The 27,489-nt window shown below is 57.6% G+C and overlaps 1 protein-coding gene across 3 annotated transcripts in view; it reads left to right on the top strand.

The window, feature by feature from the left end:
• Positions 1-316: 316 nt before the first annotated feature.
• The window catches only part of ELFN2 (extracellular leucine rich repeat and fibronectin type III domain containing 2), a 59,860-nt gene continuing 32,687 nt past the window's right edge, over positions 317-27,489 (top strand). For 2 of the 3 annotated variants that reach the window (XR_008652425.2, XM_055252266.2), the window contains exons 1-2: positions 317-406; positions 9,740-9,890. The gene's annotated coding sequence lies outside the window, so the exon portion shown is untranslated. Of the gene's footprint in view, positions 407-707; positions 826-9,739; positions 9,891-27,489 lie in introns of those variants that run through there. The other variant, XR_008652424.2, reaches the window with a different exon arrangement.

A 27,489-nucleotide genomic window follows, 5' to 3' on the forward strand; every position in this document is an offset into this window, starting at 1 on the left:
GCGCGCGTGTGTCCGTGGAGCGTGCGGCCGGCTCGGGGGCGGGAGCTGGCTTGCTGCGGAAAGGCCTGCGGAGGGCACCGGGCGCGGGCGGGCTGGCGGACGGACAGACGGACACGGCCTGCTGCGGTCCCTGACGCGCGCCGTTTGGCCCCTCCCGGGCGCCCTCCGCGCGGAGGCAAAGGCAGAGGCGCGGCGGCGGGGAGGAGGGGGCGGCGGCGTCTGCGCGCACACGCGCGCTCCCAGACACACACACAGACACACGCGGGCCACCCCACGGCCACGCGCCACGCACCCTGCACCCACACACGCGCTCACACTCACATTGACACTCACACTCACACGCGCAGGCCCCGCGGCCGCCGCTTCCCGGAGGCGGTGCTTGGCCCGGATCCCGGCTGGGGCTGGGGTAAGTGAATTCATCCGGATCCGAGCGCCGCGACCGGGGAGACGGTGGGAGTCGGGGCTGGAGCCGGAGGGCACCCCCTCCGTCAGTGGGGGTGGGGCTTGGAGAGGGACACGGAAGAGGGGGATGAGACGGGGAGAGCCACCCCCAGTGTCTCCTGGGTCTGGGGATCCCCGTGAGCCCCCCGGGGGACCACCCTGCGCGAGGGAGGTGGTGGTGGTGGCGGTGGGCGGAGGCGGTGGGAGGACACCGAGGACGGTCGGTGAGGTGAGCGTTTCTGGGGGTGGTGCAGAGGCTTGATGGTGGACGGTGTGCCAGCCGGTGCCACACTGCACCTCTCTGCCCTCATCTTTTCGAATCGGGGGCCCTAACCCCTCTCTTTCACGGGGTGCTGCTGGGTCAAGGCATTCATCCTCTAGCTGGTAAGAGGGGTTGACGGGGTGGATGTCTTCTAGGGGAAGGGGGGCCAGGGTGGGGCTTGACGGCGGTGGGGTTGGTAAGACCAGAATTGGGGGGTGGGGACCCTTGCAGAGGCGCTGGCCAGGGACAAGGAGGGAGGCAGCCCAGGGAGGCGGCATAAATCGCAGAGACTGCAGGGCTGGGGCCACTGCCGGGTATGTGTGTGTGTGTGTGTGAGCGCGTGCCAGTGTGTGTGTGTGCATGTGTGGGCTCCAGCAGCTGTCAGGGGATGGGGAGGGGGTGGGTGTGTTGGCCGGTGGGGCGCCGTGTGCATGTGGGGAGGATTGTGCATGCTGTGTGTGTGTGGTGTGTGCGTGTGTGTGTGGACATGGGGTGGACCCTGCTCTCTGTCTGTACACACACAAGCGCACACACGCACACTGTCAGTGGCCTGGCAGGATTTCCTCGGAATGTTTGGAGGGAAGCGAGCTGGTGTGTGTGTGTGTGCGTGCGTGTGCATGCACACTCGCGGAGCTTGTGTCCAAAACAGAGGCCACCAGGCCGTGGTGTGTCAGGCGTGCCCAAGAAGGGAGACGAGAAGGGGACAGTGGTGCTGACCGTGCACTCAGCTAGGGAGGAACGTGGTACTCGGCACTTTCTGCAGCTCAGGGCTCTGTGCTGTGCCCCTTCCCCCTGGACTCCTCCCACCCAGCAGCTGCGGCTGGAGGGCACTGCCTTGGTCCCTTGCTGAGACACAGGTGTTGGGCTGGAGTGTGTGTGTGTGTCTGGGCTGCGGCTGTCGCTGTCAGCAGGCCAGGCTGTCGGAGTCAGAAAGCTGGAGGGAGGGGGTGCTGGCAGCACCTGGAGGAATGTGGTGGAAGCTGTGGGGTGCGGACTGCCCGGCGCAGTTACTGAGAGGTGTTTTAATATGCAAGCTGCATCATGAGACGGGACTGGGAGTGTGTGTGTGTGTATGTGTATGTGCATGGCCGACACCCCTGTTCTCGTGGCCCGTGGACACCTGTGGGACGTGTCACATCTGGGCCATCAGCAAAGCATGTGGGCATGTGTGTCCCCCGAGAGGGGTGCACAGGCAGGTGCTGTCCTGATGAGCTGGGGGCCCTGCAGCTGTGTGGGTGGGGAGGTGGATACCTCTGGGCCATCAACCCCTAGGCAGGAAGAAAGAGGGTTAATTGTGGGGACATCAGGAAAAAGTATATATGTGACGTCAGTGAGAACCTCAGGTGTGACATAAGCTCCAGGCCACAGGTGACGTCAGTGGGACAGTTTTGTTGGAGGTCGCTCCCCCCAGCCAGAATGTGTAAGTGTGATGTCAGGGGAGTGTGTGTGGCCAGGTGTGGTTATGTCCCTTGTATATGAGGGGTGGGAAGGGGAGAGGGATGGAGCCTTAGGACGCATGGCGTGGTCCCTCCCAAGAGGCCCCCTTTCCTAGCATCCTGAGTGGGCATGGGACGCCTTTCCTTAAGTCCTGCGCCCTGAATAGTGCACCTTCCGAGACTGGAACCCCCGAAGGGAGGTTCTCACATCAGCACCATTGGCTGCTGAACTCCTTTGCCAGGTGGGCCTGGAGGCCTCCGATGTGCTGCAGCCCCCAATCTGACCTCCCCAGTCCCTGTTTTCCTCTTCTTCCCAGCCAGACCCACCAACCCTGGGTGGATGTGCCTTAATGAGTGTGTATGTGAGTGTGTCAGTGCATGTGACAATAGAAAATGGCCATAGCCAGGGAGCGTGAGACCATTGATTCGAATCCCATTTTGCTACTTTCTGTGTTTTGTGATTTAAGCATTCACGTTGCCTCCCTGAGCCTCAGTCTCTTCTCTGTAACATGGGGTGGGGGGTTAGAGAGGTGAAGGGGGTTAAGGAGACCATGGGCCTTGTGGGGGGTGGGTGCTGATGCCTGGCATATGGTGGGGGCTCAGTCTGTGTGAGCTCTGTCCTCTCACCTCCTATACCCCCAGCCCAGAGTAGCTGCTTTCCTGTTTTGGTTTAAGTCTAACTTTGCGAAGGACTTTCTTTCCTTTCCTTGGATTTCCATGGCAGTTCTTTGAGGTGGGTGAGTTAGCTGCTATTATGTGGATATTTGACAGATGAGTAAACTGAGTTCTGGCATAAGCTGTCTGTTGATTTAATGTGAATTCCACCCCCCAACCCCCGCCACCCTCAGTGGCTACAAGGAGACACATTTGATTACCCAGCCCCTTCTCGAGGGGTACCTTCATTTCATGGAGAGACATGGAGCTATGAGGAATTGGGGGTGGGATGCCAGGTGATGAGCCCAAGGCCAAGAGGTCCCTGGCTGGAGGAGAGGCTGCTCTTGACTCCCAGGTCAGTGCTGTCTTGCTCTGCCACCCGCAAGCTCCAGAAACAGTCAGGGTGATAGGAACGGGCACACCCAGCAAGCCTTCTCCAGTGGGGCGTGTCTGGGGCGGTCACTGGGGGCTCCATGCCTGTTCCTCAGTATCCCCTGACATCTTGTAGGATGCTTGTTTTTGGCAGCAAAACTGGGTTCCAGTGACACCCCTGCCGCATCTGCATCCTGGCTGTGTGTGACAGAGGTCAGCCTCTCCTGTCTCTGTAAGAGGGTGGTGGCAGCTTCCCTTGCGGGTGTGATGTGTGAGTGTGAAAGGGTGACAACCGTGTGTGCAGGGCTGGGAGGCACGCGTTGCTGCTACCCTCACCTGCTCCGGCCACGGTGCCTGGGGGCCAAGCTCCTCTCTCTTGGTGCCCACACCTGCCCCGTGTTGTGACATGTGCTGTGTGGAGTGGATGGCCGAGAAGCAGGATTGCCTCGAAACCGGAGCCTTCTTAGCAAGTCAGACCTCTTCAGGAGCTGCGTTAATAGTCTAGAAGGTTAACCCAGTCCTCTGCCTCCTGCCGTCCCGGCCCAATCCCTGATTAAATTAACCTTCTCTTGGCTCAATTACCACCTGGGGCAGAGGCATTGACATTATTACTGGAGATGGTGTCTGGGGGTTGGAATAATTGAGCCCCCTCTCCTTCCCCCCAGCTCTGCAGACAGTCCCCAGGAAAGCCCCAGAGAAGCCCTGAGGACTGAAGAGCTACCTGGGCAGGCTTGCTTATGCCTGGGGTGCCAGAGGAAGGGTGCTGGCTGCACGATGCTGCTGATTGAAATAGTAATAACTATAGTGATAATAATGATATCAGCTAATATTATTGAGCCCCTACTGAGAGCCAGGCCCGGTTCGAAGCTCTTTATGGGCGGCATTCGTTTAGTCCCACAAAAGCCAGCTGCAGTAGGCACTATTATTATTCCTTATTTTGAAGACAAGAAACAGAGAGGTTACAGACTAGTCCAGGGCCACACAGCGATGGAACCAGGACTGGAACCCCTGAAGGGAGACTCTCACGTCAGCATCATTGGCTGCTGAACTCCTTTGCCAGGTGGGCCTGGATGCCTCTACATCTCGGCGTACCCCTCTCACTGAAGGCCCTTTCTGGGCCTTGCTTTGCTTATCTGTAAATGGGTGCAGTGACCCTGCCCTAGGGAAGCTGGGGGCAGGGGATGCCCTTTGCTTTGGCTGCAAGGAGAGACAGGAAAGGAGGGGCCTCGTGGGTGGTGCCTGCATCTCAATCCCCCCATCCCATTCCTCCTGCGCCCCTCCTCCACAGAGATGGGACACCCCCAAACGCAGCCCCTTGCTCCCTGGCCCTCCCACAGTGCCTCGAACAGCAGTGCTTGGAGGGCTCCCCGGGGTGATGGTGGGGAGTTTGCCCCAGGATCAGTATCTTCTTCAGGTCCCGAGTCTATCGTGGCCTCAGCTGTGGCCCTCTGGACTCCCCACTTTCTGGCCATCTTGCTTGTGGAAAGGACAGGGGCAGGGCTCCAAATCCAACCTCTTTTCCTCCTTGGTGTGGGTCCTGGGCAAGTCACTTCCCCTCCCTGAGGCCCAGTTTCCTCAATGTGAAGTGGGGAAAAAAGTACCGAATTCTTGGTTGGGTGTGGTGGCTCACACCTGTAATCCTAGCACTTTGGGAGGCCGAGGCAGAAGGATCACCTGAGGTCAGGAGTTCGAGACCAGCTTGGCCAACATGGTGAAACCCTGTCCCTACTAAAAATACAAAAAATTATTCGGGTGTCGTGGTGCATGCCTGTAATCCCAGCTACTCAGGAGGTTGAGGCAGGAGAATCGCTTGAACCCAGGAGGCCAAGGTTGCAGTGAGCCGAAATTGTGCCACTGCACTCCAGCCTGGGTGACAGAGTGAGGCTCTGTCTCAAAAAAAAAAAAAAACCTCCTCAGTAGCTGGGATTACAGGCACACACCACCACACCCGGCTAATTCACTATGTTGGTCAGGCTGGTCTCAAGCTCCTGACCTCGTGATCCTCCCTCCTCAGCCTCCCAAAGGGCTGGGATTACAGGCGTGAGCCACCGTGCCTGGCCAGAACAACAACAGCAGCAATAAAACAACCAAAAAACCAAAAAACGAATTTTTAACCCTTCTGGGTTGTCCTAAAGGTCATGCTAAAGGTTAGGTAAGAGAAGACCACGTGTATAACATCCTATCTGGCATGCGAGATGCCATTATTTTCCTCCCCCTTCCCATCTGCCCCCTCCGTTCATTCCTGGCTTCCTGGAGGGGGTCTGCACTGTGCATGCATGTGTTTGTTTCTTTCCCATCCTTTTCACCCTCTGCTTTTCACCGCCTGAAGTGCATGGGTACTGCTGGGGGTTGGGGGGCCCAAGGATGCATGAAAAGAGCCTGGGTGCTGCCAGCTCTTGTGACTGTTTGTATACACTGGTCACCACCTCTCTCAGGGGGAAGTAGGGAATGAATCCCAAGGCTGCCTGACCAGCCTGCCGTGGGCCTAGTCCCAAGACTCAGGCCTGAATCAATTTCCCTCCTTGGCCTGTCTATTATCCCTCTCCCCCTACAATTGTCCCTGAATCTTGGAGAGACAGAGGCTGTGGGGTCAGCCTACCTGCCTCCCTCCCTTCCTGGCCCTTCTCATTCCCCAGTGGATTTCCTACATCTGCCTATTGCCTGTCTATTTCTCCCACTGCATGTCAGCTCTGTGCAGGCGGAGACTGGTAGGCCCTCAAAAAATACTTATTAAACAAATTCCTTTCATCTACATGCTACCGAGGACGGATCGCTGCATTTTGCATTCAGATGGCGTGTGCACACACACCCTTATTAGCATGTTTCACCCAGGGAGAAATGCTGGGCCCCGGGGCTCAGGCAGGAACCCCCAGAGAGGAGCCCCTGCCTGGCAGAGCTCAGGGCCCTGGAGGAGAGGTGAGACACGGGAACCTCTGATGAGTGCCCAGCATGGGGTCTGCACACAGTAGGGCTTGCTTGACAGGTGATTCTTGTCCCTCTGTGACCTGACCGAGAGGGGGTTGCTGCTGCAGGCTGGAGGCCAGGTGTGGAGTGAGCCTCCCGGGCAGGGCTGGAGAGGTTGTGCCAACTTCTGCTCTGGGCTCTGCAGAATTCTCTCGATTATGCACCTGCTATGTGCCAGGCATCGGGCAAGGCACTCTCTGTTATCTTGTTTAATTTTGGCTGGAGGATTGTGAAAGAGGCCCTGCCTGCCCCTGGGTGGGGGCGTGCCATATGGAGTGACCGTGTGAGCAGGGGCCCGGAGGTGGGGAAGCCCAGAGTGGATTTTGAGAAGATGGGTCTGGACATGTAGTTTGAGGATCAACCACACGGGACCATCCATGCTGCGCCAAGAAATTGAGTAATATCCTTTTTGTCAGGGAGCATTAGAATCTCCGGGTGTTCGTTAAAATGCAGATTCTTGGGCCCTGTACACTGGGATTTTGATTGGGAGAGTGGACGAGGGGAAAATTGCAGGAACTTGCAATTTTAATGCCTTCCCGAAGATTAATTCACTCACATTTGCTGGTTGGATGGCAGCTGCATGTTCCCCGGGGTCTCTGAGACTCCTCTCAGAATCCTCCGGAGCCAGCAAAGCCATCCTCATTTTCCAGAGAGGAGGAGCTTGAGCTCAGAGAAGTCTGCCTAACCTTCCGCGCCACAGCAGCAAGACAGGGGCCAATACTGACTAATAATACTGGCTAATCATCTTCCATGTTCGTTGCCTGCTGCTCTAAGCCTGTTTAAGGAGTCCCTCATTAAATCCTCAAAACGCCCCTCTGCATCTTTCATGTTGCACAGATGAGGAATCGGAGGCAGAGTGTGCGGTCACGGGTTCGAGGCCGCACAGCTGCTAAAGCTAGGCACGTTAGCAGCCTAAAGTGTGGTCGGGATGAAGTGGAATTGGAGCGGGCCTGCCCAGCGCCTTGGACAGGGCGAATGCCCTCCCTCTCCCTTCCTGTGGAGCGAGGGCGCTGGTGGAGCTGAGTTTGCGGCTGTGTATGTGAGCAGAGGCCAGAGGCGGAGGTGGAGGTGAGGGCAGAGCAGCGGCGAAGAAGGCGGAGAGCAGAGAAGACGTCCTGGAGGAGGCGACGCACAGCCGCGTAGCGGTGGCTCCATACGGTCCATCCACTTGGTGGAGGCAGACTTGGGTCTGGCGGGCAGCTGGGCTTGTCCGTCCTGGGGGCGCACGGGGCGGGTGCGCGATGGCTGCTGGGCCGGAGGAGGGGGCGGGCGGGAACTGCTGCGGACCTGGCGTGGTGGGGACGGGAGCGCGCGCTCGGAGCCCCGCCGGGGCCGCACCGCCTTCATTCTCCCCGACCCCGCCGCGCTCCCCACCCCCGCACCGTCCTCCGCCGTCTGCGGCTCTTCGAGGCCCCCGTCCCCGGCGGCCCACCCCTCCAGCCTCCGGAACTTGCGCCCGGCTGGCCCGGCTCGCTCGGCTGGCCCGGCTTTCCTCCTTACTTGCCTGTGTTTAGAATTTGCAGCCGCAGCCCCTGACGCTCGCAGCCAATTTCGCAGCCTCTGGGCTCTGCGCGGTGCCCGGGCTCCGAAAGCGGCCGGCAGGGGCGGGGGCTGGCGGCCGGGCCGGCCGCGCCGGGCAGGGGCACAGGGGGCGACCGGAGCCAGGACCAGGCGAGTTGCTGGCGAGGGCGTGTGTGTGCCCGGTGGGTGTGGACGGCATGGGGACGTGCCGCGTGAACTGCCCTGGGAGCGCTGTGGCGTGCAGGCGTGGCTGTGCTGGGGGTGTGTTGGCACATGTGCATTGGCACGTGTGTCTGGGAGTGGTTCCCTGTGTGTGGGCATGCTTGGGGCATGTATGTATTGGCGTGTGTCTATGTTGGGGGCCCCGTGCTCCCGACGCACGTTTTTCTGGGTGTGTTTGGTGAGCCTGGGGCGGGGCAGTCCACGGTGCCCCTGGTTTGTGCGTCTGTGCAGTGGCCCCATGCATTTTGGCACCAGCGTGGGCCTGCGTGTTGGGGAGTGTGTCTGTGTGGGGCGCCCCTGTGTTCTGGTTCAGCTGTGTGCAGTGCACCTTGGTCTCTAGGCCCACGGGTCTCTGGGTCTGTGATGTGCGTTTCTCTGCGGCGGTGGGAAGTTCTCCTGTGTGAATTCTGTCTGGGTGTGCTCTGGGAGGACTGGTGTGTGTGTGTGTGTGTGTGTGTTTGGGTATAGTGTGTGCCTCCGGAGTGCTTTCCCATCCCTGCTGGGCTCAGGGTCAATTGTGTGCTCCCAGCTAGGCCTGGGAACTTTTCCTGGAGGAAGCCGGCCCTGCTAGTTCTCTGCCTTTGGGTGGGGGTGAGAGAGTTGAGGCAGTGTGGAGGGGAGGGGGGAAGGGAGGCCCGAGTATGTGTTTATTTTCTGTTGGGCGCCGCTGGCTGCCAGCACTTGGTGGGTCTACATATGTTTGTGAATGGCAATGCCGAGGGGGCCGAGGTGTGAGCCCCTGCCTGCGGGGGAGGGCCAAGAGTACCATCTGGGCTGGTGGGGTGCGGGGCCGGAGAGGGAGAGGGGCCTCCTTGGGAAGGGCTGAGTGTATGTGTGCACGTGTTTGCGCAGATGGAGGCGAGGTTCCGCCGAGGCCCGTCTGTCTGGGAGCGCCTGTCTGTGCAGGTGGAGGTCAGCCAGGTACTGTGCTCTTAGGCTGTGTGTGAGCCCATATGGCGGGAAGGTGGGGCAGAGGCATTACACCTGGCTGGGAACAGGCTGAGCACATAGGGGAAGGCGTGTGCCAGTCCTGGAAGAGTTCTGAAGAGGAGAGGGTGTGCTGAGGGCGAGGGTGTCTTTGTTCCCTGGGGCCCGGCTGATGATGGGGTTGGGTGGCATTGATGATCTGAGTGACCAACAGGAGAGGAGGGTGGTTGGCCATGGAGGGGGTGAGGGCTGTGTGGGGGGCACTGGGGGTCAGGGGAGTGTGAGTGAGTGTGCACACACATGTGGGTGTGACATGTGTGACCGTGGCTGTGAGTGGGGTGTGAGGCTGGGATGTGACTTGGGAGGTACCTCCAGGCTGTGGAGCCCAGTAGGGAGTGTGGGACAAGGTGAAGGGGTGGGAGTGGAGGCCCCTTGGTTCCCAGAAAGCTCACTCATCTGTGCCTGCTCCTCCTGCCCAGGGGCTTGAAAGAAGCCCTGTGGCCCCTGGCCTCTCCCCTGGCCCCTGAGCCCCATGGGTTACGATTGGAAGCCTCAGCCCTCCATCTCTCCTGCCTCATCATCTTTCTGTCTCTACCTCTATCTCTTCTCCTCTCCCTGCCCCATCTCTCCATCTCAGTGCCTTCACGTCTCTGCCTCCATCTCTCTCTGCATCTCTCCATCTCTCCCCATCCTGTCTCCCCCATCTCTCTATCTCTGTCTCTCTCCATCTCTCTTCCATCTCCCTCCATTCCTCCTCTCCCTTTACCTCCTCTCTCTGTCTCACCCTGATATTCATTTGTGGTATATTCGGTTGCCATGGGAAACCCAAGAAAGAAGTGAGTGTACCCTTCAAGACTTCAGCATTTTTCCCTCCTCCCTCCCTCCTGCTGTCCCCCCTCCCTCTCCCTCCCTCCCCTCTCTCCCCCTCGCCTCCCTGCAGAAGGAGAGGACTTGGGTGAGGAGCTGCTGCCACCTGGGCTGGGCCAGGACCTGAGATCTCCTTGCTACTGCTGCCGCTGCTGCCTGGGGGACCTTTCTGAGACCCAGGTCGGGGACAGTGCCGGAGGGGCCTCCTCTGCTGCAGACATCTGGTAAGGACAGGGTCCTTTTGCCTGTGTGTGTGTCGCTGTCCGTGAGCATAGCTCACATGACCCGGCCTTGCAAACCTGTGATGTGGCCCAGCCTCAGGCTTCTGTGTGTTCCTTCTTGTGGGCCCGGCCCCTGCCCCCAGCCGTGGGCACCCCCCCACCCAGCTTTCCTTCCACAGGGCCTGTGAGGCAGCCTGCAGAGCGGCAGGCCTGTTGGGGGCTAAGACAAGCCCACTGGGGAGGGTGGGCAGGAAGCCCCTGTTGGCTCAAGGACCCCAGCTCCTGTCCCATCACCCGGCAGAGAGGCTGAGCCAGGCCTAGTCTGCACCCCAGCAGGTCAGGGGGCATCTGTGCACCTGCTGGGGGTGGAGAGCCAGCTTCCAGGGGAAGGCCTGGGACCCCCTGGTGGGGGTCTCGCTCAGGTAGGGGTCTTTCCATTGTAGAGAGAGAGGCTGGAAGTGAGCCGGGAGCAGGGGAAAACGCCAGCAGAATTGATATGGGGCCTGATCCTATGTCATTGAATTTTGGAGGTACAGGGAGAGCCGTCTGGCACTAGGAGGCCGCAAACAGGCAGACGGGCAGGCAGAAGGAGCTGCTCCGTCCTGGCTGGGGCTGGTGGCTGCCCTGGAGAGGAGAGGAGAGGCTGGGGCTGTCACCGAGGCTGTGTTGGTGGCGGCCACGTGGAGGGAGCTGTTGTCCAGGCGGCGCTGAGTGACGGTGGTTGCCGTGGCGAGGGAGCCGCCTCTGTGGCATTGTGGTCTCCGTGGAGAGAGGAGGAGACAGAGGAAGGAGGCTGGCTGGCTGCGCACAGTGTTGGTGGTTGCTAAGGATAGGGAGATGCTGTCTCCAAGGTGCGGTGGTCCCCACGTGGAGGGGCTGTGGCTGTCGAGGTGTTGGAGGTCCCCAGGAAAGGGGTAGTGATGGATGCCCTGAAGGGGGCTTGTGCAGGGTGGTGGGTGCGCCCTGGAGGACGGAGGAGGTGTGGAGGGGGAAGGGCTGCTGCAGGGGACTTGCTATTGCTGTCACAGGCTGAAGTGGGGGTTCTTGGTGGTGGAGGGCTGGGGAGTGAAGCACAGTGGGCGGGTCTCTGCTTATCCTGCCTGCCCCTGTGGACGGACCGGAGACACTGCTGCACCAGCGCGTGCTTCCTCCCAGCGCCTCCACCCAGCCCTTCCCTCCCACTTCTATGGCCATAATCTTCCCACCTCTGCCTCCTTGAGCCCTCTGGCTCCCTAGGGCCTCTGATCACATAAGTCTCTCATCTGGGCACATGCTCCTTTCTTGCCCCCAAGTGACTTTGTCCCCATCCGTCATGTTTGCTGAGGACCTGTTGACCCAGTGCCGTTCTCTGGGGGGACCAGCATTGGTACCTGCCTTTGAGGAATCAGACAGGGGAAGTGACTTGTCCAAGGTCACCAGCAGGCACGTTCTGGGGAGCATCTCCCTCCCTGAGTGCCGGACTCAGCAGGCCTAACTCCTTCCCTGGGGGAGCCTGTCTCTCTCACACCGTTGAGTCCTCTCTCTCCCCCCAGTCCCCAGGGGTTCTCCTGAAGCAGCATTTCATTCAATTACTAACAACAGGAAGCTGCACAGGAGAGCAGCAAGTTCTGGGTTTGCAACCTGGCTCTGGTTTTTACAGTGGAGGACCTCTGGCCTCAGTTTCCCCCTCTGTAAAATGGAGGTGAGGCACATGCCTCCCAGGGTGGCTGTTATTTGGGCTCATGGATGTGATGGCTCCTGGTATGTAAGACTCTCAGTGACTGGGAACCACCACCACCATCATTATTACTTTTTTTTTGAGACGGAGTCTCACTCTGTCACCCAGGCTGGAGTGCAGTGGCATGATCTCGGCTCACTGTAGCCTCCGTCTCACGGGTTCAAGCGATTCTCCTGCTTCAGCCTCCTTGAGTAGCTGGGACTACAGGTGCGTGCCACCACGCCTGGCTAATTTTTTGTATTTTTAGTAGAGACGGAGTTTCACAGTGTTAGCCAGGATGGTTTTGATCTCCTGACCTTGTGATCCGCCCGCCTCAGCCTCCCAAAGTGCTGGGATTACAGGCATGAGCCACTGCGCCTGGCCCACCATCATTACTTTTAAAAATCGTTTTAAAATGATTTCCTGACACGCATGGGATAGCCAGATCTCACTAGAGTTCTGTGGCATCGTACCTTTCCCCATGACCCTTAGCAGTGGGAGTACAGTCCTGAGTTCGTGGTAACAGGAATGGGGCCGGAGAGGCAGAGAGCCTTCTGACAGGCACATAGTGCCCTGGTGGCTGAGGCAGGATGGAGCCAGGTGTGGCAGGCTGCCTCTCTGGTGCTCCTCTCCTGCCTGCCCCAGGGCCTGTGTGTGCAGTTTCATCAGGCGAGCCCTGTCCCCACAGCCATTGCCTGAGCCCCTGGCCACTGGTCTCCTTCGTGGGACTTGGGTGCTCTGAGCTGTTCAGCCAGCCCTGGCCTAGGGCACCAGATGCCAGGCATGTGGCTGGTGGTGCCCTGAGAATAACGAGTCAGGGGAAGCCTGTCCTATCTATCATTTTGGCATCACCAGGGGGACAGGCCAGGCAAGGGACTGAGAGTGATGCCCAAAGAGGACCATTTGAGAGGCCTGGGAAGTGACGGGTGACTGTCTTTCAGGTGACGAGGGCCTGAGCTGAGATCCCAACACTGCCACTTTCCTGGACGCTGCCGCTGGGCATGTTTCTCCACCTTTCTGGGCCTCAATTTCTTTACCTGTACAATGGGGATGATAAGAATCCCTACTTCACCTTGCCGGAGCAAGGCCAGGGGACAGAGTCAGGCACAGGGCTTGGCACTGGGAGGTGCTCCAGGTGGCAGGTGCTAACATTTCAGGGTGACCTGGGAAAGAGGAGAGAGGGCTGTCCTGGGTGGCCTCAAAGGGCAGGCTAAGACCTTGGTTCATCCTAGAGGAGTTCTGAAAGGCTGAGCTGTCTTGGGATGGGAAGGGGGAATGTAGTGAGCGCCCTTTGTAAGTGAGACCACCCAAGGCTGCCAGGAGCGTGGGGTTTGAGACCACTAGACTTAGGTTCATGTCCCGATGCTGTCGTTTATGGGCTATGGGATCTTGGGAATCTCAATTTTCTCACCTGCGAAATGGGAGGACTATTAATGGAAGCAGGGTTACTTTAAATGAATGAAGGAATGTGGAAGAGACCTAGGATGCACTTCAAGCTGCATTGCAACCTGGTTTCCAGAAGAGGAAGGCAAGGAGCAAGGGGTTTGGGGGGCGTAGAGTAATAATGCTCACAGCTGCTGTTTATTGAGCATCTGCTATGTGCCAGGCATTTTCCCATAGGCTCCAGCTCTCATTTGATTAACTGGCTTTTGACCTTGCTGTTCCTTCTGTGCTCACTGCTGCTCCCCTGGCTCAGTGCATGGCTGTCTCCTGTTCTGGTTAACTGTCACCTCCTCAGGGAAGTCCTCCCTGACCACCCTGTCCTTTGCCCTTGGCCTCCTCCCTCTGTTTTCTTAAAGCCCTTAACACAATTTAATACTGTTTTATTTGCTTGCTTAATCTCTGCCCTCCCACCACTGTAGAGTATCAACTCCCTGAAGGCAGCTTTTTTTTTTTTTTTGTCTTGTTCTCTGCTCTATCTCAAGTACCTTGAATGGGGCCTGGCACATAGTAGATGTTCAATAAATTTGTGTGACTGCATGGATAGGTAACCCCACCAGCTTGTTATGGGAGGTCAGTCTTGTTATTCCCATTTTACACAAGAGGACAGTGAGGCAGGGAGGCCTGGTAAGTTGCCGTGGGTACACAGCAGGATGTGAGTGGCAGGCCTGGCATTTGACTTGAGGTCCGGTGCTGTCTTCTGCTGCTGGATACCACCTTGCTGGGAGGCCTTGAATTTCAGGCTAAAGAACTCAGACATGACTCTGGATATAGAGTCAAAATCACAGATTCTTAGGGAGTGCTTGTGCCATAATGAACAGCTTTTGGTGGCAGCCTGAATTGTCAAAAGAAATCAATCCAGATGCTCACTAGCTGTGTGACCTCAGGCATATTACTTAACTACTGTGTACCTCAGTTTACTTGTCTGTAAAGTGGGGATAATATCTGGGCTGGCTTCTAGGAGGCAGTGGGCTTTGAGCTTTGATTTGCAGGCTTAGCTCTGAGGCCTCCTCCCCAGTGTTGCCATTAATGGGCTGTGGGATTTTTTTTTTTTTTTTTTTTTTTTTGAGACAGGCTGTTGCTCTGTCATTCAGACTGGAGTGCAGAGGTGCAGTCATGGCTCACTGCAGCCTTGCAGCCTTAACCTTCTGGACTCAAGTGATCTGCTCATCTCAGCCTCCTGAGTAGCTGGGACTGCAGGCACATACCACCATGCCCAGCTAATTTTTTTTTTTTTTTTTTTTGTAGAGACAGGGTCTCACTGTGTTGCCCAGGCTGGCTGTGGGGTGTTGGAAGCCTTAACCAGCCTAGTCTTACGATACTTCACTGCCAGCTGTAGAGGGATTTGAGGCTTTGATTTTGGAACAGGCAACATTTTAAGTGCCTGGGACAGGTCATTTTCTACCCTGACAGCCTGTGCCCTCTCACCCCCACTTCTGCCAGCCCCACCTCTTATCCCCCTAGGGCAGAGGAGGGAATGAAGGAGAGAGAAAAACCGGTTTGAACTGAGCATCTCTTCTGTGCTGGGATTTTCTGCCTGTACCCCACCCCATCTGTGGCCACAGCAGCTCCTGCAGCATAGGGAGTGTCACACCCAGTTACCAACGACCAGAGGCCTGGAGAGATTCTCTTCCAGGGTGCAGAGCAGGGATTTGGACCTACGCTCAGAGGTCCCTGCCCACACTCTGTCAGGGGAAGGGAGAGGGGAGGAAGTAGGGAGCGTTGTTAGGGGCGCGTGGCCCAGGCCCACTCCTGGGTCACCTGGGGATGGGGGGGCTGCTGGTCCCAGCCCTGCCAGGACGAGCTTAGAGTGCTGGGCTCCCAATGCCAGAGGCTGGACCTGGAGGGGCTGTGGAAAGGACAGACCGCTCCGCGAGCCTGACTGCCCACCCTGCTGGCAGCCGTGCCAGTCCAGGGAATAGATCTGGCCTTGTGCGTGGTTGTCCTGGTGCCTTGCTCAAGACCCCATTTGTTTGGGGAGGAGAAAGGGGGGTCTGTGGTGCCCAACAGAGGTGGGATTCATGGATAGGGCCCAGTGGTGGGAGGGTAGCCTGCCTGGTACTGGCCAGGCCTGGAGGAGCGCCAGGAAGAAGGGAGAGGAGGGGCTGAGGCGTGGCCTGGGGTCCTGCTTGGCCCCTTGGGGCAGAGTCCTGCAATCGGGTAGGGGGCTGTGTAGATGGAGGTGCTGGAGGAGGGAGTCCTGGGACCTCTTAGTCTTTGGGAAGGGGAGTGAGTGCCCTGTCTGAGGGAGATAGAGCCTCAATTCCCAGGAGCCCCAGTCTGAGGGTAGAGGCACTGTGGGTATGCTGGCCTCAGTTTGCTTTCTCTCTTTTTTCTTTCTTTTTTTTTTTTTTTTTTTTTTTTGAGATGGAGTTTTGCTCGTTTGCCCAGGCTGGAGAGAAAACTAAGATTACAGGCGACTGCCACCATGCTCAGAAAATTTTTGTATTTTTATTTTTAGTAGAGACGAGGTTTCACCATGTTGACCAGGCTGGTCTCGAACTCCTGACCTCAAGTGATCCACCTGCCTTGGCCTCCCAAAATGCTGAGATTACAGGCTCAGTCTGCTTTCTGAATGTCAGAGGAGAGATGGTCCACTGGGCGGAGGTTCCAGGAGCTCTGGGAAGACTTTTTTTTTGAAAGAGGCAGTCCCTGAGGGCTGGGAGTGGTTGGATTGGGGCAGGGGCTGCAGGAAGGCCTGTTTGGTGGTGGGAAGTGAGGCATTGTGAGTTAGATCCCATGCCTGAGTGGTCACATGTCCCGGTCTCAGTTTTCGTATCTGTGAAATGGGGATACTGCCAGGCTCCTGGAGGGGATGGAGTGAAATAGGGTTGGAGATAGGAGTATCTGCACACAATAGGCCCACAGGGTTGCCGGGGGCTGTGAGAGAAGCTAGAAGCTACTGAGAACTCATAGCCCCATCCCTGTCTCCACACTGGGTCACAGCTCAACTCACCAAGCATAGGAGGTAGGGTGCCCTCTGTGCCAAGCTGGGAGGCAGAGATGAAGGGCTGTGGGGCCCCTTCCTGCCTCCCGCTTGCTGTGTGAGTCTGGCTTGTCCCACACTCTCTCTGGACCTCAGGCAAAGGACAGCCTGTGTCCCGGAGGACATTGTCTGAGGTCTGTGGGGGCACACAGACCTTCTCTGCTTCCCCTCCTCACCCAGGGCTGGGACTCAAGGATGGAGGTGGGGGCTCTCCAGGGACCCCAAGCATCATCCAGGGAAGAGACTGGCTACAGAGAGGGGTCGGCACTGAGTTGCCCCAGTGGTGGTGGCTCAAGGGCCCTTGATCTAAGCAGCACTTCTGGGGTGAGGCCTTTGCTGCCCCGTTAGACACTCCTTGGCTTGGGGGTCGCAGGTCAGAGTGGAAAAACTCCTAGGCTGCAGGATGGGGTGACGCAGTGATCAGGCCCATGGGCCCAGCTGTCAGTTCCCGATTCTACTCATGACAAGTTGCCCCGCCTGTGTGTGCCTCGGTGTCCTCACCTGTCAAATGGGAATAAAAGTAGTACCCACCTCCCAAGGGTGACACTATGAAGCACTTGGTGCCACGCCTGGCGTGCAGTCGGGAATGCTAGCTCTGGGCTTCTTGCTGGCTTTCCTGGTGGTCGGAGCAGGGAGGCAGGGCTTCAGGGGCCCTACTGGAGTCACCACTGAGGCTGCTGGAGACAGGCTGGGGCCTGTGGAGTCCCGGGTTTGGGTGCTAGGTCAGGAAATGTGGGGGTGTCTGCCTCTGTGGCCCCTCCTGCTGCCTGCCAAACAGGGTGTCATGGAAGGAGCCGATGGGCTTTGGGGTAGACGCGTGGGTTCCATCCCAGCTCATTCATATTCATCCCCCGCTGGCCGCGGGGCTTCCTTCGTGTGGTAGGATGGGATCAGGGCTGTGATGGGGATTAGGTGAGATGAGGCAGGAAGACAGCAGTATCCACGCCTGCGGTTTCTGGTCAGTGCCCGGCTCGTCCCTCTCCGATTTGATGCAGGGGCTGATGGCAGGGGAGGGAGGGGCTTTGGGAGTGAGTTCCTGGCTGGGCTGAGATGGCAGCTGACCTGGATGCTGCCCTCGGCACCATCTGGGGAGAGGGGAAGCAGGGGCTTGACAGGGAACCAGGACCCCCCGGAGTGCTGGAGGGTCGGAGCCAGCGGGTCACCCACCCACTGCCCGCACTCGTGGGCAGGCTGCAGTCCAGAGAGGTGAGGCGCCGGCTCGGGCCCACTCCGCAGTGAGTGGCCAGGCTGAGGGTGGAGCCTTGCCGGCTTTCCTCTTGGGCACTTTCGCTTCCCGCAGCCCCTGGACCAGCCTGAAGTGGCTGCTCTGAGCAGGATCACCCTAGGGCCTGAGCTGAGCCCATTCGTTCTGTTTCTGTCTCTCTCCCTGTCTCTTTGTCTCTGTCTGCCCACCCGTCTCTGTGGCCCTGCCCTGTCTGTTTGCCGCAGCCACCTGTCTCTCTCTCAGGCCGCAGGAGGGAGCTGGCTGGACGGAAGCTGGGCACGCATGGGCAGGTGTGTGTGTATGTGTGTGCCCTTGTGATCTTTGTGCATTTGCTGGGTTTTGGAGCATGTATGTGTAAAACAATGCACAAGTATACAAACCCCCTTATACCTGGGGAACTGGCACATGCTCTCGGCGTGCACAGCAGAAAGGAACGGGCCACTGCCTGTTCCCAAGGCCTCCTCTCCAGAGGCTCTCACTGGCCCGTGTTTCCTGGTACCTACAAACACATGTATACCATCTGTTCTTACCCAGGAGGGATTCTCCTCGCAGCTGGCCCTGCACCCTCCTGCGGCCCCTGACTGCACCCGGAGCACCCTCCTCAGGGGTGCGGCGGGACCTGTGTCCTAATCCACTTTGGAATGGGCTTTCCTTGAAAGGACGTTTCCCTGTTGTGAGTGCCTGGGCTGTTTGCACTTTTTCTGCTTTCACCCACTTCAGATCTGAAGTGTCTGACTTCAGAATCAAGCTCCTCTGACCCAGCATGCCGCCCCGGGGCATGGGTGGGCTGGTTTGCGGGGATCTGCTTCCAAGGCTAAGTGTGGACATCTGGGCTCCTCTCGCTGTTGGCTGAGCACTTTAGGCAGGAGCCCATTCTGGCTGGGATTCCTGCCTGCGGGCTCCCTGGGACTTGGGGAAAGGTAGGGTGTGGGGGTCCAGGGCCAGGACCCCTGGCTGTCTCTGGGGACAGAGTACCTAGGGACTTGGAAGGTGGTGCCGGGAGACCACGCTGTTCCCTGCTGTTCTCCACCTGCTGTGTCCCAGGATCACTGGGCACTGGGTTCCTTGGGGCCACAGGGAGCTGCTTCAGGGCCCAGGAGCTTCCCAGGGTCCTTGAGTGTCCACAGGAGTGCCTGGGCCTTCTGGAGCTGGGGGTAGGGCCGGGTAGGCAAGTGCCAGGCACAGAGGAGGGAGGTGCAGGTGATGGAGAAGGGTCTGGGGCCTGGCCCCTGGCCTGCGGCTCTCATCTCTTTAGTCTTCCTCACAGGCTGTCTTTCCGCCTTGGGGCTGAGCCTGGGCCAGTCCTGGGACTTTTTTGTTCCCTTGGCCAAGCTGGAGATTCCTTGATGCTGTGGGGAGAGAGCGCTGGACAGGGAGTCCTGAGTCCAGCGTTCGAATTGCAGCTCTGCCTCTTGCCTTCTGTGGAACACAAGTGTCAGGCCATTCACAGAGTCAAAGGGAATCATATCTTCCTTTTATCAACACACCATGTGCCAGGCACTGTTCTAAGAACTTTATAGAACTTAGCAAAATCCTCACAACAACCCAGCAAAATAGATACTATCACCATCCCTACTTGACAGGTGGAGCTGAGGAACAGAGAGGTTAAGGATCCTACCCACGGTCACACAGCGACTCGGTGATGAAATCAGGATTTGAACCTGGCCATCTGAACCTGACTGCCTTGCTGTGTTGGGCGCCCTTGGCAATCCCTGGAAGGCAGTTATTGGGCAGGGCTGGTCCAGGCGGGTCCCCTGGTTTGAGCCTTGAGAGTGGTCCAGGAAGAAGGTCCTGGCACATGGTAGGGGTGGCAGTTTGGGATCAGGCCCGATTTGAATGCCTAGCTGATTATTTACTGAGCAAGTGACTTGACCTAGTGGAGCCTCGGTTTCCCCATCTGTAAAACAGGGTAACAGCCCTTCCTTGGCAGGGCTGTTGTGAGAATTCTGTGCAGTGAGGCTCAGGTGCTCAGCACATGGTGGGCCGCTGCGAAGGCCCCATGGCCAGGTGTGAGGGAGGCAGTTCAAGGAACACCTGTGCCAGCAGAGCTGTGTGTGTCCCCTGGAGTGCGGACCCCAGAGCCCGTGATTGGGAGCTGATGGGCCCTGGGGTATGTGATGCCCCGCCCCTCTCATCATCAGGCACATACCTGTCTACCTGGTACATCCATCGTGCAGCCGGGCCCAGGACTGGGGACATAGTGGTCATCTGTCTGTGTATGTATAAATGTGTGGGCTAGACCGCAGCCCCTGGGGGGATCATGCAGACATTCTCATGCACACACCCGGCCTAGAGAAACTTGTGAGAACTCCTGCTTGTGGGACTGAATCAGCCTTGGACAGCATCTCATCCAGCTCCTGTGCTGTGTGCATGAAACAGAGGTCCAGAGAAGGGAGGGGGGTTGCTCTGAGGCCCTCCGTGAGTTGGGATTATCTACAGTTTAATTGCTGGATGGGGCCTTTTCTCTCTTTTTTTTTTTTGTCTGAGACGGAGTCTTGCTCTGTCACCCAGGCAGGAGTGTAGTGGCGCGATCTCGGCTCACTGCAAGCTCTGCCTCCTGGATTCATGCCATTCTCCTGCCTCAGCCTTCCGAGTAGCTGGGACTACAGGCGTCTGCCACCATGCCCAGTTAATTTTTTTTTTTTAGGCCGGGCGCGGTGGCTCACGCTTGTAATCCCATCACTTTGGGAGGCCGAGGCGGGCGGATCACGAGGTCAGGAGATCGAGACCACGATGAAACCCTGTCTCTACTAAAAATACAAAAAATTAGCCGGGCGTGGTGGCGGGCGCCTGTAGTCCCAGCTACTCGGAGAGGCTGAGGCAGGAGAATGGCGTGAACCCGGGAGGCGGAGCTTGCAGTGAGCCGAGATTGCGCCACTGCACTCCAGCCTGGGCGACAGAGCGAGACTCCGTCTCAAAAAAAAAAAAAAAATGTTCTTTTTAGTAGAGATGAGGTTTCACCATGTTAGCCAGGATGGTGTCGATCTCCTGACCTCGTGATCTGCCCGCCTCAGCCTCCCAAAGTATTGGGATTACAGGGGTGAGCCACTGGGCCTGGCCGCTGGGTGGGGCCTTTTCTAAAAAATGCTGCCATAAGCCCTAGCTGCGGTGGCCCCATCGCTTGCCCACATCCTATGGGTCGACTCTACAGAGCACGTTCCTCTATCTGCCAATGCCAGGGCACTTGTTTCTTGATTTTCATGTTTACTCCCCGGCTCCCCCATCACAGTGAAAGCACCGTGAGGCTGGGGACCTTGTGTGTCTTGTTCACGAACGTGCCTGTCATGCCAGCACAGAGCCGGCTGCATGATAGTAGGTGCTCAACAAGCATTTGTTGAAGAATAAGTGGCCCTGTGGTCACCTCTGAAATGATTTCTAAAAATCGTGCCCTCCAGCTCGCTTATGGTACAGCCTGAAATTCAGAAGGGCAAGGACTTTCCCAGAGCCTGAGCAGGGAATTGAATGCAGGCTTCCTGACTCCCAGTCCTGAGCCCTCTTGTTCTGGTGTGCACATATGACACACACACACACGCACACACACAAGCACACACAAATGCACACACCCAGTAGGCTATGATCCAGAAGCTTCCCTCTGATCGTTGCTCAATTATCCAGCCTCAAATTGTCCATCTGTCCTCTTGGCCAAGGCCATGGGCTGCATGCCTACTGGGGCACCTGTTCTGGGCCTCCCCCCAGCCTGTGGCTGCCCAGAGGATGGGGCAGGAACCCTGGGAAGGTGGGGCTGTCCAGGTGACCACGGGCGCATTCCCTGCTTTGCCCAGTGGACTCTGTCTCCTGCTTCTGACCACGTCTCCTTCATCCCACCCTGAAATCCCACCTGGCCAAGCCTCCCGGTCCCCCTGCACCACCACCCTCCCATTGCTGGGCTCTCAGGCCTTAGGGGAAGGGGGTGTCATTCCCAGGGACCAGCTTCCCCCTCAGCCTCCCCCAGGAAGTCTGCCCTAATGCCCGGGAGGATGGTAATTAGTATGAGGCAGGCTGATTAGCTCAGAAATTAAGTCTTTGTTTCCCTCGCTCCCCAGTTTCCCTAATTGAGCAGATGCAGAGCGGGGGACTGGGAGGGGCTGCTAGTGGGTCACGGGGCTGGGGCGGCACACGCGGGGCTGTGTGCTTGTTGCAGAGGTGGTGGGAGTGGGGGGCGGCATGGATGGGAGGCACTGTCTGGGGGTCCCTTTGCTCTCTGCCCTTTCCCTGATGGGGGAGCGCCAGGGAGGGTCACCTGGGGGTGAGTCCCAAGATGTTCAGCCCTCTGGGGTGTGATTGAGCTGACAGGCACCATACCTCGGCACTTCATTGTGAGTGCTTGTATGCAGTCATTCGTGCCGGGTCCAGGTCTTCATATCCAATCACCGATCATAACTGCTGTCACTTGTTGAGCACCTGCTGTGTGCCATCACTGGACTAGATAACTTTCAGGTATCACCTTGTTCAGTCCTGGGGACAATGGTGCAGATAGGGGACCCTTGTTTTTTATTTTTCATTTGTTTTATTATTTTATTTTTCGAGACAGGGTCTCACCCTATCGCCCAGGCTGGAGTGCAGTGGTGCAATCGTGGCTCATTGCAGCCTCAACCTCCTAGGCTCAAGCGATCCTCCCATCTCAGCCTCCAGAGTAGCTGGGTCTACAGGTGCATCTCACTATGCCCAGCTAAGTTTTTAAAAAACTTTTTTGTGGAGACAGGGTCTCACTATGTTGCCCAGGCTAGTCTTAAACTCCTGGGCTCAAGTGATCCTCCTGCCTTGGCCTCCCAAGGTGCTCAGATGACAGGCGTGAGCCATTGTGCCTGCCCAGGACCCCCCCCCGCCCTTTTTTTTTTCCTAAAGGGAGGAACCTGGGGCCCAGAGAAGTGAGATGACTTGTCCAAGGTCACACAGTTTGGAGAGGCCAGGAAAGGGTTCAGATCCAGGTCGTCTCATGCAGCCCTGTCTCAGGCTAAGGGGGCTGTTTGGGCCGGGAAAGGGGATCCTGTGATCACTTGGTGGTCAGTCCAGGTCCTGGATGCTAGGTTGAGGCTTTTGTCTTTCTCGTTTGTTATTCGGGCATCAGCGCATCCCCCTTCTTGGGTCACTGGGAGGAGCAGTGATAATAACTAATAATGACAGCAGTGATGAATTATTTAGTGCTTGCTATGTCCCAGGCAGGTGACCCATGCCTGACATGTTTTCTTATTTCATATTTGCAGTGACCCCATGAGCCATGGGGTTGATACCTTCACTATCCCCATTTTACATTTTAAGAAGCTGAGGTGGCTGGGCACGGTGGCTCATGCCTGTAATCCCAGCACTTTGGGAGGCCAAGGCGGGTGGATCACCTGACATCAGAGGTTCGAAACCAGCCTGGCCAACATGGCGAAACCCCCTCTCTACTAAAAATACAAAAATTAGCCCGGTGTGGTGGCGGGCACCTGTAATCCCAGCTACTCAGGAGGCTGAGGCACAAGGATCACTTGAACCCAGGAGGCGGAGGTTGCAGTAAGCCGAGATCACACCATTGCACTCCAGCCTGGGCAAGAGTGAGACTCCGTCTCAAAAAAACAAAAAAAAAACAAAAAAAAAAACTGAGGTTCAGGGAGGTGAGGGGCCTCGCCCTGGTTCCACAGTTGGTAAGTAGGGGCCCCGGGATTCAGCCCAGGCCTGACGCCCAGCCCTTCCTTCTTGATCACCAGCAGGTAGCTGGAACTCCTGTGTCTCTGGGGCTCAGCTAAGGATCTGGGGGGATGGCCCTCCTCACAACAACCTATGTGGTAGGTATTGCTTTTATTCTCATTTTACAGATGGGGAAGTTGAGGCTCAGAGAGGTGAAGTGACTTGCCAAGGATCCCATCGCTGGTGAGGTGTTGGGTTCGGGCTTTGAACGCAGGCGGGTGTGGCAGGCTCCTGAGCACCAGCATCCACTCCCGGCTACACCCGTCCCTGAGCGCTGACCCTCCCAGCCCGGGTGTCAGCCGCTGCTCTCGGGCCAGCATCTTAACAGCTGTGTGCAAGGGATGCCTGAGTCTCCATCCTCCGCCGTCACCTGCCTCTGGCTGTAGGACATTGCATGTGGCCACCTGCTGACTGGTCACTCCTTTCGGGTGTTCCTCTGACTCCTAAAGCTCAACTGGTCCCACCCGGGCTCTGCCTCTGCCCTCCTGCACTGCTATTTGCCCATTCTCTGAGGCTCCCTGTGCCAGGGCAGGCACTACCCTCACTCAGCCACCCACCCAGACCCTGGGTGGCATCCCTGAACTCCCCCCTTGGTCTCTCTCTTCATCCTGCCCGACTCTTCACCAAGCCTGACTCAAATCTGCCTTCATGTGCCCACCCTGCTGTCCTTGCCTGCACCAAGTCACCCTCCAGGCCCGTCTCATTGCAGCCTCCTCACAGGCCGCTGGCGCCATTCCCGCCCTTCCGATGCCTTCCGAACCCTTCCATTGGTGGCACCTCCCCAGCATGTCACTGGCTCCCTACTGCCCTTGGGCCAAGATCCAGAACCTTGAGATCTGCAAGGAGTTGGCTCGGCCTCGGGGCTCCCTCTCCTTCTGACGTTCCATTTATCTTGATCTCAGTTCTCCTGACCTTGTTCCAGTTCCTCAAAAGTGCCACCTTCTGGGTACCACGTACATGGTTCCCTCGCCAGGATCACCCTCAGCAAAGCCTTCCTGGACCCCAGGACAGATGAGGCCCCTCAGGTGTCCCTGCGCTGGGGACGTCCCTCTCTTTCTCCCAAGAGCCCTTTGAGGGGAGCGGTGTTGCCCATTTTGCAGATGGGGAAGCTGAGACTCAGAAGGCTAAGCTGGCAGCCAAACCCAAGGCTGTCTCATTCTGGGGCCTGTGGTCTCCTCGGCGTGTGCAGGTGCGTGTATACGTGTGCACACACGCTCACTGCCTATGGCTGCCTGTGTGAGACCTCGTTTGGGCTGAGATGATGAGCCTCATTGGGGAGAGGAGGTCCCGGATGGTCTCTGGGTGCCTGGCCTGCCTTCTCTGCCTTTTCCTGTGGTGGGGGTGAGGGCATGCGATGTGAATTTGGGGTGAGTGTCAGCCCCTCGCTAGATCCCGAGGCCGCAGCCTCCCAGGCCCTCTCGCTTCTCTCCCTTTGCTTCAAAACAAACACCCGCGAGCCCAAACCGCCCATCCAGCCAAGGCACAGATGGAGTCGGAATTAATTAGTCCTGCTGCCAAGGCAACCGGGACCCAGACCAGGATCCAGTCTTCTCTCAGCCCACCCCCACCCTCCGGCCCCTCGCCCGCCTTGCATGGCCCCGCCCCTTAGGAGCCTGGCCCCGCCCTCTGCCCGGGGGATGCCCTTGGGGACTCCTCCTAAATCGGGAAGGTGGTGGTAGGGATGTCTAGGAGCTGGGTTTCACTCTGGGCTTGGTGGGACCTTGGGCAAGTCCCTGCAGTGCTGGGAGCCTAACTTTGTTCTGCAGAATGAATGGATGGACAGGTGCACCTGCTTGGGGGTGGGGGCGGAGCGTCATGGAGTGATACGTCACGGGGGACTTGAGACTGGTGAGAGAGGGAAGAATGAAAGTGGCCTCAGCTTGGGATGTTGTTGGGGAAGATGTAGCTGGTAGTAACTGGGATAGGCTGGGGCTATGGCTTTTTCTACTCGATGCCAGCAGGAGGGGGCAGTTGTGGGCAAGTGAGGCATGGTTTCTGGCCCGGGCCATTCTTGGAAGTGGGCTCAAGTGGAGGATGTGGAGGAGACCTGAAGGGAACAGGCCACCTCTATCCCCCGTCTCCTATCTTTCGGAGTCCCCAGTGCTGTGCTCGGTACACAGCAATGCCACCCTGGCTTGGCATGCCTTGGGTTGGCTGGGACGAGGCCCAGCGCATGCTCTGGCTTCTGCTCAGCCTCCTGCCTGGTCCTGGGACCCACTGAACCCGTGGAGGCTGAAAACCATCTCTCCTGCCACCTGCGTAACTGGCCATTTGTTTGCTCCTCCAGCTGCCAGGGAGGCTTCCCCGAAACTATCGTGGTGGTACAGGGGCTCAGGGGAGAAGACAGGCTGGGACTGGTGGCTACACATTCGCCTTGGCTCCATAGCCCCTTCCTTGGGAACTGTGGGCACGTTGCTGCCCCCCTCATGAGCCTCGGTTTCCTTATCTGTCAGCTGGGCCTAGTGATGCCTCTAATGAGATTACCAGTTGGAAAGGCTTTTGAGAGGCAAGAACTAGGGGTGGGAAACTCAGATGCTCACCGGGGCTGGGTCACTGCAAGGCGCACGTCTGGTCTGTGTAGGGCAATAGGGTGTGGTGGGGCCTGTGGCAAACTCCAGCGGTCAGTTTGGATGGCATCAAAACTCAAATGTGTGTCAACACCGAGTCTGCCAACAAAACCAAACCACAGGCTGCCTTTGGAGCTGCCAGCTTGCCCCGGAAGACAAACTCTACAAATGGATTAACTGGGGGGTATTTAACTCTTCTTTACATAATAACATGGGCTAACATTTATTGAGGGTTTGCTCTGTGCGAGAGACAACTAAGCACTTTACTTGGATTATCTCCTCTGATCCTCCCAGGAACCCCAAAGCAGGCGGGGTGCAGCTACTGTTCCTACTTTGTAGATGAGGCAATTAAACCACAGAGAAGTTAAGTCAGGAGCCCAAGGTCACACAGCTGCAGAGGAGGGAGCAGGGCTCACTCCTGGGTCTTCTGATTCCTTATCTGGGGCTTCTTCCTTCAGCCTCCCTGGGGCAGGTTGAGGCAAGGGCAGACCCCGCTGGCAGGGAAAGACCCCGCAGGCAGGGAAAGACGGAAGATGGCAGCTTTTCCCTTGTTGCCAAGGAGGCTGGGGGCGGGGAGAGGAGAAGCAAAATTAAATAAACGAAGGGTGTTGTGGAGCTGGGGAAGAATAACTTATTTTTTATGGGCTTGTTAACATTTGTGAAGTTAAGTAAGCAGGAATTTATGCCCCTCGTTTGCATGCATTAAAGGGAGGGCTGCCGGGCTGGCTTGGTTACTGGGAAACCTCACGTGCCTCCTAGGGCGGTGGCCCCCAGGCTCGAATTAGGCAGCTCCTGTGCAGGGATGGTTGGTTTGGGCTGTTTCTAGTGATTTCTGCAGGTCCAGCTGGGGCCGTGTTTCCTGAGGGCCCACTGTGTGATTGGCATTGGCCTACCCTGGCTGTGGCCTCCTCCCTCCCTGCTGGGAGTGGAGCAGCTGGCCTGAATCCCATCACAGTGGCTTGGCCCTTAGTTCACTGGCTGAATGTTCTAGAAACTGTTCCAAGCCTCCTCAGGGACCTGAGAATGTGCAGGAGGCCCCATGACCACCAGCTTTGCTGCCTAAGAGCTGTGAGACCTGAGGTATGTTGCTTTGGCTCTCTGGGCCTCAGTTTCCTCATCTTTAAAATGAGAACAATGATAGTGTTATATATACTGCCCAACTGTGTGTCTCCGTCTTAGACACTGCCCACCCGAGATGACACTGGCTGGTTGGGGAGCTGTGCTCCCTTTGCTAGTTGACCCGTCTTTTTGGAGACCCTTTGTCTCCAATAGGCCTGAGAGCTAGGTGACCCTTCCTCTGGAAGACCAGGCAGCCCCAGCTGGCCTAGGCCCCACAGCCCCGCACGTTCCGCTTGTAATTCCTGGTCCCCTGTATGACTGACTCCCTTGGGGCTGTGAGCTTCCTCAGGGCAGTGCCATGTCTGTCGAGGTCATTGCCAGTCCCCTGCACCTGCCCCAGGACTTGGCACAGAGCCAGGACTTGAGAAGCGGTATGAAATGAATGAGTGAATGAAATACTTAACCTGGGTCCATTTTCGCCACTTAGGGATTATGAGTCCCTTCCAGGTGTGTAGTGATTTATGGGTTTGAAAGCACTTTCAGGCTAATGCCCTCGTTTGATCTCCACCTTTAGATCCCCCTACAAGAAGGCAAGGTAGGGCCTGTGTTCGGCATGGACTCTCTCATGCTTTTGTTTGTTCGAGGAAACTCTTGAACTCCTGTTCTGGGCCGGGTGCTGGGACCCTGCGGGGGAGTGAGGCCATGTCCTTCCCTCCAGGGGCTCAGGGGCTGCTCCCAGCAGGCGTGCCCACCGAGGGTGGGTGGGGAGGCTGAGGGGGCCTTGGGGAGTCCTGGCACCCCTGCAGGCCTCAGGCTCCCATCTGTCTGATGGGTGACAGCGAAGAGGTTTAAGCTCTTCCAGTTCTGCCAGGCCGTGATTCTTGGTAGTCAGGTTTTGTCACCAGGCACCTGCTAGGAGGCCCTAAGATGCCAGGATGCCTTTGCCCCAGCCCTGCCCAGGC

The sequence above is a fragment of the Symphalangus syndactylus genome, chromosome 18 (assembly GCF_028878055.3).
Source record: "Symphalangus syndactylus isolate Jambi chromosome 18, NHGRI_mSymSyn1-v2.1_pri, whole genome shotgun sequence".
In the NCBI taxonomy this organism is placed as follows: domain Eukaryota; kingdom Metazoa; phylum Chordata; class Mammalia; order Primates; family Hylobatidae; genus Symphalangus; species Symphalangus syndactylus.